This window comes from Alligator mississippiensis, chromosome 3 (genome assembly GCF_030867095.1).
Source record: "Alligator mississippiensis isolate rAllMis1 chromosome 3, rAllMis1, whole genome shotgun sequence".
NCBI classification, from domain to species: Eukaryota; Metazoa; Chordata; order Crocodylia; family Alligatoridae; genus Alligator; species Alligator mississippiensis.
In genome coordinates, this window is record NC_081826.1 from 264,107,447 (window position 1) to 264,121,215 (window position 13,769).

A 13,769-nucleotide genomic window follows, 5' to 3' on the forward strand; every position below is an offset into this window, starting at 1 on the left:
AAGGCAGACTGGAACAGCCAAGGCCTAAAGTTTAATACATATCTACAAGGGTAGACAGTGATAGCATTAACTGAGGTCCTGCCTACTCACTCCCTTGTACTCACCAAATTGCAACAAAAATACAGTATATGCCACTGTATGATACACACCAAGCACCACGCTCTGTCTTGTACATGTTTATTGGTATATGCACAGTACTGCTCCAATGGTAGCTAGCTAGATTACACTGTTTCAGGATTTGGTGCACGTGTAGTGGGAGTAAATGGGAAAGGCATGTTTTCACATTAGTGATCCACAGCTTGATTAGAAGCAGTGTGGACATGTACATGGTGGCTGAGTACATGAGCTGTAAGACCCTAAATACCCATTTCTAAGACATGGAGTCAATGGGCCAGATCTTATTCTACAATAAGTGTGATCCTGGAGACCCTGAAAATGCAAAAGGTATATGGATCCTTCTCCTTGCAACTTTTTGTCACTTAGCCTTAAAGCTAGGATGAATGCATAATCCAAAAGTAGGTGTGTTAATCTTTTTTCAGGGACTCTGCAGGTGGAGTAGGATCAAGACTTAGGCTGTGTGTAGACAAAACAAGGGACATGTGTGCACAACACTTTAAAGCGGGCTAAATGCTTTTGCACCGCTTTAATAGTGTTGGTATTTGCATATGTCAGTGGCATATTGTGCAGTAATTCCAGCTGCTGTAGCAAATTTGGCGGTGGAATGTGCCTTAAATGACTTAGGGCGCAGCAAACAAAAATTTCTCCGAGGAGTTTTAGTTTGCTGCCCTAGAGCCACGGTGTGAAGCACCAGGTTCTGTGCAGCTCAGGGGCTCTGCAGAAAGCCCAAGCCGGCAGCCTGGCAGCAGCCCTGGAACTCCACCCAAGAAGACTGGCAAGCCTGATCTTTTTTTTTTTCCCTGGAGCCTGCCTGCTTGCCTGAGCTGCGCAGGGGCCTGATGCTTCCTTTCATGGGTGCTGTGCCCCCCAGTACCGCCCGAGCCGAGTGCCTGCACGCGAGTGTCACCTGCCAGGAGGGTTGCTGCTGCCATGGAGGGAAGCACCATCAGCCCCTGCAACCCAGGGACCACTGTGCCCGCTGGCAGGTCACCCTCCCCTGCCCACCACCAGAGAGGCAGGTAAGTCTGGGTGTGTGCACAACAGGGGGTTTAAAGGGCCTTAAATTGAAGTGGTGTTTTTAAAAACCCACCACTTCAATTTAGGGCCCCTGTTTTGTCTACACACGCCCCTAGACACCTAATAGGTGAATAAGGATTATCCCAAGGTGTCCTCCAAAGAGTATACATGACTGTGAAATTTGCTCTCTTTGGAAGTCTGCTGGAGTTGACAGCCTCCAAAATACATTGTGCTTTGTCATGCATTGTCTGGCTGTGTATCATTACAGTTATTTACTGAAGTTGACTGGGGTGGAACGAGGTTGGGTCTGCTTTGTTCTGTCAACTGCTGGGAGTTTAAACATGTTGTTGCAATTATTTAAATTTATTTCTAGATTTACAGGGCATCATTAAAATAAAAAAAGATACATTATTATGGTTCCAGATTTCTAGTGCTATGTTTCATTGTTCATGTGCAAACTGCAGGGTGCAGTACCTGTTGTAGCACTGGTTTATATTTGCACAGTGGTTGCCTATGGGAATTACAATAAATAAGTAGGTAGAGGGGAAAGGACAAGGGAAGGTAATTAGGAAGGGAAGATTGTTTTACATGAATTAAAGTTCTTTCACATATGCAACTCAATCATGTATCTCTCTTCATACATACGTGTGTGTGTTTGTATCTACAGATATAGATATACACACATAGGTATAATAAAAATTGGCCTCTGGCCCAATACCACAATGGTTGAATAATTAAAGTTTTCCAAGGCTCCTACTCTAACCAGTTAATACAAAGTATTTGGAAGACGGAAAATGACCAAGAGAAAGCAGACTGTGCCCACTATTGAAAAATACCATCAATCTCTGTTGCTTACAACTGCCAAGGCCCTCCACCTCTAAGGCAAAGCTCTTTTATTTGTGTTGCCTTTCACCTCCATGTGGCTTACCTGGTCAAACATATGTGTTAGTTCAGTGCTGCAGAAATTACTGTGACTGCTGACATCCTAGAAAGGGGACAGAATCATGGTCTTGACCACTTAAAACCACCCAAGGTCACAAAGCAACCATGCAGTGGACCACAGGAAGAGCTGCAGGAAGGGAAAATATTCAGGTTCACTTTGCCTCATTGCACCCTTGCTTGGTCATGATTTTATTTTATAGCATCCAGAACCAGTTTGGCCTTCAGGGGAGGGGAAGAAGGAATTGCACTACCTGAAAATAACAACAGTTTGAGGGGGCATTTCCAAGGAAACCTATACAAGTCTTGGTCCCATTCATGGACTCCTCTGTAAAACATGTTACTCTTCAAAATCTAATCTTAAGAGGTGCTGGGAGAAGAGCAAGGTCCACATCAGATAGAGAGAAAGCCTTGAACAATTATTACATCTTTCTCTGATGTTTTCAAAATTATAGATTGTTATGAGATAATGAGAGAGGCAGTCAGAGAGCTTTTCATACATCTGAATGAATTCAAATCAGAGGGGCCAGATGAACTTCATTCCAGAGTACTGAAGGAACTGGCAGAGGAGATCTCAGAGCCCTTGGCAAAGATCTTCATGAAGTCATGGGAGATGGGCCAGGTACCAAGAGGACTGGAAAAGGGTCAGGGTAGTGCCCCTCTTCAAAGAGAGCAAAAAGGAGGATCCAAGGAACTACAGACCAGTTACCCTCACCTCAGTAACCAGGAAGTTACTGGAGTATATCATAAGGAAGGTCATTTTGCAAGCATCTAGAGGATCACAAGCAGCCAGCATGGATTTATGAAAAACATATGTCAAACAAACTTGATCTCCTTCTTTGACAAAGTAACTACTTGGGTGGATGGAGAGAATGCAGTGAATGTAATGTATCTGGACTTCAGCAAGGCTTTTGACAAGGTCCTGAAAGACGTTCTCAGAAACAAATTGGAGAAATGTGGGCTGAACAGAACTACTATAAGGTAAGTAGACAGCTAGCTCAATAGCTGCAAGTGAAGGGTAATTATTCAAGTGCCCATTTTGAAATGGCAAGAGGTTTTAAGCAGAGTCCCATAGGGATCTGTCCTGGGCCTGGTGCAGTTCAATGTATTTATTAACAATTTGGATGCTGGCATTGATTGCTTCTTGAGCAACTTTCCAGATGACACGAAACTGGGAAGGACTGTGAATACTGAATCCCCCAATTCAGAAGGATCGCGACAGATTGGAAAGCTGGGCCAGAGCAAACAGTGTGGAAGTTTGATGTGGACAAATGCAAGGTGGTACACCCAGAAGGAATAATGAACAAGATTGGACAAGTGGGCAGAAAACAACAGGATGCAGTTCAACAAGGAGAAATGCAAAGTGCTGCACCTAGGGAGGAAAAATGTCCAGCACACCTACAGCCTAGGGAATGACCTGCTGGGTGGCACAGAGGTGGAAAGGGATCTTGGAGTCCTAGTGGACTCCAAGATGAACATGAGTCGGCAGTGTGACGAAGCCATCAAAAAAGCCAATGGCACTTTATCGTGCATCAGCAGGTGCATGACGAATAGGTCCAAGGAGGTGATACTTCCCATCTATCGGGCACTGGTCAGACCGCAGTTGGAGTACTGCGTGCAATTCTGGGTGCCACACTTCAAGAAGGATGCGGATAACCTGGAGAGGGTCCAGAGAAGGGCAACTCGTATGGTCAAGGGCCTGCAGACCAAGCCCTATGAGGAGAGACTAGAGAAACTGGACCTTTTCAGCCTCCGCAAGAGAAAGTTGAGAGGCGACCTTGTGGCTGCCTTTAAGTTCATCACGGGGGCACAGAAGGGAATTGGTGAGTATTCACCAAGGCGCCCCCGGGGGTTACAAGAAACAATGGCCACAAGCTAGCAGAGAGCAGATTTAGATTGGACATTAGTAAGAACTTCTTCACAGTTCGAGTGGCCAAGGTCTGGAATGGGCTCCCAAGGGAGGTGGTGCTCTCCCCTACCCTGGGGGTCTTCAAGAGGAGGTTAGATAGGCATCTAGCTGGGGTCATCTAGACCCAGCACTCTTTCCTGCCTATGCAGGGGGTCGGACTCGATGATCTATTGAGGTCCCTTCCGACCCTAACATCTATGAATCTATGAATCAATGAAACATGCAAATATAAAATGGGTGACACCTGGCTGGATGGCAGCACTATGGAAAAGTATTTGGGAGTCCTTGTAGATAACAGACTCAGTGTGAGTCTGTACTGTGATTCAGCTGCACAAAAGTCCAATGTGGTTTTGGGATGCATTGACAGAAGCATTAGGTATAAGACACAGACAGTGATAGTGCCTCTACTCAGCACTGGTGGTTAGGCCTCAGCTGGAGTACTGTGTGCAGTTTTGGGCTCCACATTTTAAAAAGAACATGAAGAAGTCAGAGAGGGTCCAAAGATGATAAATGATGAACAAATGATAAATGAATAAGAAAGATGATAAATGGTTTGGAAGGCAAGTCATATGAGGAAAGGCTGAAGGAGGTAGGCATGTTCAGTTGGCAGAGAAGTGCTTAAGAGGGGACATGAAAGCAGTCTTCAAATACTTAAAGGGCTGCCATAAAGAAGAGGGAAAACACCTTTTTTCTCTTGCTGCAGAGCAGAGGATGCAGACCAATAGTTTAGTAAATTTAGGTTGGATATCAGGAAACACTTTTTCACTTTGAGAATAGTGAGGCAGTAGAACAGACTGGCTAGGGAAGTTGTGGATTCCATCACTGGAGGTGTTCAAGTCCGTTGTACAGCCACTGGTTGGGAATGATCTGGCATAGCTATGCCTGTGTTCTACTATGGGTATTTGCCATGCTTCCGGGCCTTGCTGGTTCCTCCTCCCCCTACTCTTTTCTGCTGTATGTCAGGGTGTTTTTAAGCCTTCCTGAGAGGCATCAGAAGTTACCTACAGCCAAGGCTGGGAATTTTGACTGGGTAGTATCAGTGTTCCTGCTGGGACCCAAGTTGGAGGTTCCTGGCTGGAGTCTTGCCTCTTTGGTTAGGGTCAGACCAATTTCCATATCTGGAGTCAGAAAGGAACCCCCCCCCCCCCAGTCAGATTGGTATGGACTGTGGCAGTTTTTGCTTTCATTTGTAGTAGGGGTAGGGGGGCAGGACATGGCCCTCTACCTGGGTTCTTTTGGGTATATATTGAGAACCTTTTAAAGAAGCAGCATGTTGGCTTCCATATTTCTTGTGGTTTACTCCTGGCAGGTTAGGGTGTTATATCCATGTCGTGTCTGAGTTGATGGTAGTCTTACGTAGAGTTCAGTTTATTGTTTGTATAGGATGGCTTGGATAAGGATGACCCTGCCTCGGGCAAGGGGTTGGACTAGATGACCCCTGGAGATCCCTTCCAGCCTTACTTCCCTACGATTCTAGGATTCTCTATTTTCCATACCATTTTAACCATTCAGACTCACTGCTTTGCATTTCTCTGGAGCTGCATTAATGAAGGCATCAAGCTCTACTGCTCTACATGGCTTTCAGACTGTCATGGGATGGAGGTCTCCAAGGATGGCCATGATCTCCTAGGACCCCTCAACCGTGCTAATTTGACCCGATGGGCACCCTCTTTTCTTGCCCACCACAACTTGATGTAATTATAATATAGGGAGGCTGCCTTCACATCCAGTTGGACACAGTCCTGATGGACTTCCCGGAACCCCGTGGGTTCCCAGGCCCCTTGTGGGTCCCATTTCAAAATAGATGTCTTGGGACACCCCAGCCTTATGGGCTTTATGCATGGCTCTAAACCGCCCCTTTACCATGCCGCAAGCCTCGCAAATGGTATTCGCACAATGTCCCTCTGAGGCCTTGGTTTTACTCGGCCTTGGGTTGTCACAGGGCTCTCCACAGCCCTGCCTCTGTCTCTGCGCCCCTCGGCACTGGGGTCTGTGCACCCCAAATGCCATGCCCCATCTGGCACCAGGGCCCCCACACTACAGTGGGCCCCCCCAATGAGGCCTCCTCCTCAGCCTCACCCAAACCACCGGTCATTATGAAACAGCAAACAAAACATAAGCCCCTGGGCTATAACATAACACATAAGTTCCCAGTGTGCTCCACCCCTTTAAAAGAATCAAACTTTACCCCTGGCATTCCCAGAAGCTAGACTCATCCTCAGGCCTCCTCCCCTAGCTCTCTCTAGGAGGGGGCCTTTCCATTTGGCTGCCAGCAGCAAACTGCCCACACTAGTTCCAGCCTGGGGATTTATAAGGGCCTAGGGCCCTGCCCTTTCTGGTCAGCTGACAGGTCCAGGTGCAGGCTAATTTGCTCTCCAGCCTGTTGCCCTGATAACCTGCACCTGGACTTCTGCCTGTCTCTTCCAGCTCTCCCCAGGGAGTTTCTGCTCTTCTAGGAGCAGGAAGTTTAGTGCCCTGCAACACAGACATTGAGAAAATACTGTATGTATCACAAAGAGTGAGCCTTAGATGCTCTCTTTTGTCACTTTTTCATTTTTACTTCAACTTACATTAATCTGTTATTCTCTTGACCCTCTTCTGTTATCAACCTTAAAGTTGTAGAGTGTGTGCAACCTGTCACCATGCAGGGACAGATAAATAACGAAGTGAGGGAATAGTTTGGTAGTGTAGAACATGCAGACCCTTATGTTAAGGTGGGTTTAGAGGCTTTGGATTGCAGGGTTGTTCCCAATTTTTAAAAGAGCTGATATGCACACACCTGATCATACTGCTGGTGGTTTTCATGCAGTTATGGTTGTTCAAAAGTATTTGGCAGGATCAGGGCCAAACCCTCTTACAATCAAACCTTAGAATTTGTCACATTTCACTTTTGGCAGAACCCTTCAGTTCATTGATCCTTGCATTTTCTTTTCTAATTCTGTAAGGAGGGAGGTAGAAGGGGAAAGCAGGAGGGGATCATTTGGGAGTTGGAGATTGAAGATTCATAGAGGCCAAATATATAATTGGGGGCGGGGGGGGGGGGGGCAGTGCATTGAACAGCACTGGAAGTAGATAAGTAGGAACAGGGGAAAGAATAATGGGAAAGGAATCCAGCAAGGAAATATAGCTGTAGAGGAGAGCAAGGAGTCAGAGCAGAGAAACATGTAAATTGGCAAATCTACAAACTATTTCATCCTAGCTAGGTTCTGATGTTGTTACTAAATTGGGCAAAATGACCTAGAACAGTGATTGTATACTATTAAGGATGCCTGAATTATTCTTAGATACATTGCCCATATAAAGCACATTTTCTTTATGTTTTCTTGGCAACATGCAAGTCATGGCATAGCCTATACAGGTTGTTGTTATTCTTAACATCATAAAGGATACAGAATGTGCACTGCCAAATTAATACTGCTGAGAAAATTTTAATTTTTGGAACTTTCTGACTTTTGAATATTTGATTTCTCAACCCTAATTTTCATTTTACTTTTGCTTCTACCTATTCAGATACATTTCTAGAAAATTTTAGCAAAGCCACTTACACAGTTGCCGAAGCAAATCATGTTTTCAGGCTATATTCAAAATGCTTCACTGTATCTTTCAAACATGCTTGGAATATTAAAAAATATATATTTGAAGTTAAATTTTAACCATACATTTTAAACGGTGTTCCTCTTATGAGAGCAAATCTCAGACAATCTAGAAAAAAACCTAAATGTATGAGCTGAAGAATTTTCTTTTCAAGATTTCTGTCAGATTTATTTAATATGATTCTTTTCCTGGTTGCTGGGCAGTTAGTGATTATTCTAAATGCTCAAAAACGTTTGCTTGATGAGCAAGATACATTACTATAGAATATTGCCTTCAAATGTCTATGACAGTTGCTTTTACAATACCTGTTTCATCTGGTGCTTTAGTTCTCCAGTCTGCACTTTTCCCATGATGCACACTTTTCCAGATCACCAAACTAGGCCCAGTGATCTGTGTTTCATCAGTTTTCCATGATCATTATGAAATAGGCATTCTCCACCTAAAGTGTGAAGTGCTTTCCTGATCTTTATTAGGAACAAACACAACTAAGGGAAACCACGTTCTGCTCATTTCCCCAAAATAGCTTTCTCTCTACCCTGGCCTGTAAAACAGCTTCAACATCCTTATGCTAAGTCACAATTATAAAGGTAGGCTGATGGCCAGGCAGTGTCAAAGCCAAGTCCAAACATAAGATAACACAGTCTCTGATTCCAGTCAGTACAATATCACTATCCCTAGACAGCAAAGCAATTAGCTTCTTTCCCAGCAGCCAAAGCAGATCCCAATTCCTGGAACCTCTCTCCCACATACCATTCTTCCCAAGTAAGAGGAACTATATTATTTCTTTAATGAGTACAGCTGGAGGACTCAAATCAGCAGCTCAATTCTATTTAGTGGAAAGAGTCTTCTCTCTCTTGTCCTCTGTGACTAGTGAATTAATTCCAGGCCTAAAATGGGTAAACAGACATCACGCTCATTCCATGGCAACAGTCCACCTAACCACATACTCAGCAGCCTCTTAGACATCATCAGCCCTTTTCTATACATTTGCTGGGGGTTGTGGCTATCAGTGCCAACTAGCCAAGATGACAAGTTTGATGAGGCAACTCATTGGATTGTTTTCCTGAACCCACAAAACATCCTTCTACTGAGTTCTTCCTGCAGGATCAGAACCATGCTCTTACCCATATATGTGTACAAGGCAAGCGATATTGCAATCCTACCTGCATTTTCCTATATAGATGATTGCCAAGCTATTAGATTAGACTAATTGTGGTCCCCAACATGGTTTCAAGCCAGCTGGATCTAGGTAGTGTCTAGACACTGCCTCTAAGTCTGGCATCTCAGATGTGCTCCCAAGCGGTATGGTCCCCCTTCAAGGAATGTGTAACCCTACAACCCAACTACTGTAGGGCAGTGGAGAACCTGAGTCTCCCCACTAGTGTATGCAATTCTCTCCAGAGCTTTACCCACATGGGCACTCCACAATTCTCTTGTAGGATTACTAGCAAATTGCCCATCGTGGATGATGTGGCGGGGAGTGGGCAGGGATGGAACGCCACTACCCAGCGCCCCTCAGTGATGCTGCTCTGCCTCCGGCCCCATGCGACCCCCCACCACCCCTATGTCCCTCCCCACCCCTCGTGTCTGGCCCCATACATCTCCCCCACCCTGCCATGCACAGCCTGTGCTCCCGGTGCAGCCATGTGCACCCCCAACTCTCTGCTGGTCCACCCCACTGCCTCCCCCTTCCTGCCAGCTATTGTTGAGGCGGGGGGGGGCAGCACAGAGGCTCCCTCACCCCCTCTGTCTGTAATACTCTGGGCCCTCACAGCCAATCAGCATGCGCCCGCTCAGCAGCACATGTGCAGTTGGCTGGAGTGTTACGGACAGACAGACAAAGGCTTTTATTATATTAGAATAGGACAAAGTAAAGAATGACCAGGCTTTGCAAAGGAACTTAAATACACACACTTCACTCAGAAAAAATGTATAGAAGTTCAGAATTTGGGGGGCTATTGTCCTTTAGAAGTACTAGCCCCTCCTGCTTCCCAGCTTCTGCTGATCACCATTTCCATTCTGGCTATGGTATGACTCCCTATTTCTTCCTTCTTTCCTTTCACTGGAATTTTCTATTATCCTACCCTCTGTGGGATAGCTGATGGAGGGTCATTTCTAGCCATGGACTTGGCTGGGTAGATTACATTATTATCCTGACAAACACAGCTATTTCCTAGCTGATGGCCCCCTAAAGGTTTGTATCAGTATCTCAAATACTATGCCTGCTGACAGATGTTAAAAAACAAACAAACTGCTTTACTGGAAGAAGCAGCGCATTAGTTCAACCTGGCTATGCAACATCTGTATAGAACTGCTTCAGCGGGAGGGTTTTCGCACTTTTATCTAAAGCCAATTCAACCAGCTATTAGATAAAACCACCCAAAAAGCCCCACTAAAGCACCCAATCTATACAGACATTGGGCAAGCTGGGTCCAACTAACATGCTGCCTCTTCTGGGCATGCACTGAGCTCTGAATGGGGGGTGCTGAGTTTCAAGTAAAGCACCTTTTTGGGGGGGAAGGGGTGTTAATGCCTGTAAACAGCCTGTCTGTTTTCTGACATAAAACAGAAGGTCTAATCCACACCAAAAGCAACAGTGAAAAATAGAGTTCACAAAATCAAATCAAATTCATAAGTTTACTCAGCAAGATCAGCCCCAGCAGCTGCTAATTCTGGGGCCCAGCAGCACCCTGCAGCTCCTGGGACCCAAAGTCCCACAGCTGCAGATGCTTCATTCCTGAAGCATGCCCCTCAGTGCTGGTACCCAGGCGGGTCCTGGCTGCTGGGGGTGCGGCTGCAGTCTCCCAGCCCTGGGGGTGCATTGGGCAAACCCACAGCTGAGACCCCTTAGCTCAGGGGGCTCCCAGCTATGTGAGCCTGCTTTTTGACAGTGCAGGGGAAATCCAGCATCAGGCTCCCCCTGCACCAGCAATGGAACCTAATGTGCGAACCCACAATCAGGCTTCCTGCTGTGCATGTGTGACATGGCAAGAGGTGTGTGATTGTGGATCACACATTAGATCCCATTGTGCCTCTACCTGCACATGTAGAGAGTCCCTCTGATTCCACAGAAGACAGGTCTAAAAGAAGCATCTTGCTTTAACTTCAAATTCCTTCAAAAAGTAAAGATGACATGCACTATTCACCTTCATGTTTATTTTGGTGTTTTTTCTCATCAAACCTGTTTCTTTCATTCAGCTCCCATGATGTCTAGCAAGTACTTAAAACAATAGGAGAACAAAGGAAAAAAGGAAGTCTGAATGAAGCTGTGCAATTCATTCTTAGGCTGTGATAATATTGCAAGTTCTGGGAGTTTTGCTTTTGAAAGCTGTATGATCTTATTGCATTTACTGGGTATTGACCCTTTTAGGGAGAAGAGAGATTTTTGGATGGTATGGGGAGGAGGGATAACTACACAGTTGCTTTGACTTTCCTTGCCAATGATCTTTATTATAGGAAGAAAGCTGTCTAATATCTCCAGTTAATAGTCTATTCCATTGCTGAAGGTAATAGTGTGACTAATTGCATTAAATCTATGGAGAAAACTCCTGGTAGAAAGCACCACATTTGGTAGTGAGCATTTACAGGATCAGGGCCCAAGTTTATACATGTCTACAGGCACACACAGTTTAAGATGCTTTCTTCTTAAATCAAAGCTCTTTCTTAATGTCAAGATATGTTAAGCTCTTTCTTGAGTCAAAGCTCTTTTAATGGAAACTGTGCTACCCTCAAAGACAAGAATTCAGTTATTGGTGATATGATTCAGGCTCTGAAATGTCTGCACAGCCCTCTCAGCATTCCTGTATTGTTAAATAAATATAATGGATCATATTAGGTGTTCTAATGTTGTAATAGGTTTAATCTTTGCTGAATGAATGCTGGGTGATATCAAAACTCAAGACCCAGTCCTTTCCTTGTTAAGAGCAGGGGTTCTCAATCCCCGGGCCACAGTGGGTCGGCTGCCGGATCAGAAGTGGCCGTGGACTGGCAAACCGTGGCCCCCCAGAGCTGGGTGGAGAGGCTGTGGCTCCTTCTGCAGGGCCCACGGCAGCACAGGGTTTGCACGCCCCCCGGCCGCTGCTGCCTGCGGTGTGGGGGTATTCTTACCCATCTTCCAGCCAGAAATTCCAGGCACGGCTGGCTGTGGCTGCTGGGCCATGGTTTGTAGGCTGCAGCATAAAAACTTTGGGAATCCCTGGTTTAGAGCCATCAGGCCTTATTTAAAGTTTGTGCTCTAAAGGCACTTGTACACGTGACAAGGATTTGATTCCTGAGGTTGCATTCTATGCCTCCTAAATTGAAACGGTGAGGTTTAATTGAAATCCATTTCAATTTTTCCATCATGTTTTTTGTCAGAGCCTGCCCACAGCTGGGGGGTGAGCTGCCAGTGGCCCGAGTGGCCTCTGAGCTGCAGGGAGCCCCGGTCCTTCTCTCCACAGTGGTGGTGCCCCCCTGGGCTGCCCACGTGGGCTGCCAGAGGGCCAGGCTCTGTCCCAGCCAGCTTGGGGTTGGGGAAGAGTTGGATCGGGCTGGGTGCTGCCTCTGAGCTGAGGCAGCACCCAGACCACTACCAGCCCACCTGGGTGGCCCCACAACTGGAAAAAGGACTGGGGGCCCTCGCAGCTCAGGAGCTGCTTTGTCCACTGACAGTTCACCCCTGGGGCTGCAGGACAGGCAGGCAAGCTCCACCCAAAAAAAAAAAAAATGATCAGGCCTCTCGTCGCTTCTGCCTCCAGCAGGAGCCTGCTGAAGGCAAAAGAGTTGAGAGGCCTGATCCTTTTTTTCTGCGGAGCCTGCCCATCTCTCCCACAGCTGGGGGACAAACTGACAGTTGCAACGCATTGTTGCAAATTAAACTACATCCGGATATAGTTTTGTTTGCAATGATACAAAGTAATTTAAAACCCCTAAAACTCTTGAATGTGTACAGTGGACACCATTAAGCCACACCATGATATTTTTGTCACGTGTACATGTTAATGGCATCCTGTGTACAAGCACCCCAAAAGTGTAAGTCACTCAGCTGCTTTAACTGTTGGTTAATGTATGCCAGGTATTTCTATCTGCTGTTCCTGCTGGCTACTGAATGCCAACTAACTTTTTGCTGTGGCACATAACATATCCCATCTGTCACAAGCATTTTTTTTAACAGAAACCAAACTGAATATTGAACTAAGCCATACCTTATGTAGAGGAGTTTTAATTATTCTCCAGGCTGTAGAATAGGGGAGTAAGGCCAGGATGAGGAGGATCGGGTTGTCAGCAAGATAGCTGGAGGGAATCAGAATATATCATTACCTAAGGGAGTGGTATCCTCAGTCTTCATCTACTTTAATTCTCTCACCAGACACATCAAATGACAATGCTGTAGGGCTTAAAAAAATTGGGGCAAAGCTGGGGCAGAGGGTGGCTGATAATGACAGCCTGTCTAGCTATCTGAGTGGCAGGCAACTAGAGAAAAAGTGGTTTGCAGTGTGGCTAGCTTAGGTGGAGCAATAATATAATAGTTTTTATCTGTGTTCTTTATCAAGCATGGGAACACAGGGCGAGGTTTGGTCCTACTGAGCTGGCTGGCTCTGGATGAGCTCTTCAGGAGATTTTATTCAATTTGCTGTTTGCTAAATCCTGAAGTTTTTGAAATCTCATTTTGTCTGCAACTGATAATTATTTCACAGAGCACAGGAGTCATTTGTCTCTTGTTTTGGATGCAGCGACAGAGAACCACAGGATGACTCCTTTTACCCACAGAGCCAGCACCAGAGGGCAAGGGTATAAGCAGCTGACTAGGGCAGTAGACCTGGGAGAGGCAGTACAAAAAGGAGTTTCCTGCTTTCAAACCTGTCTGGCATCAGTGACTGGGAGAGCCTGCCTGGTAGGCTAAGAAGCAATGCTGATGCGCACATACTGCCTTCTGTGACGCAGGGGCTTGCCCTCCTCCTGAGCAGATTACAGGCTTAGAATGGACAAAGTTCAGCCCAGATGTTTACAACTCCATACAGGACCAACCCTGTAGTCACCTACACTATTGCACAGTGCTGCAAGTCACACAGTTTTGATATCACTGGAACCATCTCAGAGTTTTGAGAGCACAAAGGCACTGTAGAGAATAGAGCCTACCCTCAGAGCTGGCAAAACTGGCTTTATACTCAGTATTCTGAGCCCAATTCTTGAGATGATGAGCACCTCCCAAGAG

At 45.9% G+C, this 13,769-nt stretch overlaps 1 long non-coding RNA gene across 1 annotated transcript in view; it reads right to left on the bottom strand.

Moving 5' to 3' along the window:
* Positions 1-12,770: 12,770 nt before the first annotated feature.
* LOC109285284 (uncharacterized) overlaps positions 12,771-13,769 on the bottom strand; it is a 31,479-nt gene continuing 30,480 nt past the window's right edge. Inside the window, exon 3 of the long non-coding RNA XR_002092992.2 lies at positions 12,771-12,847. This is a non-coding gene — a long non-coding RNA (uncharacterized LOC109285284). The remainder of the gene's footprint in view (positions 12,848-13,769) is intronic.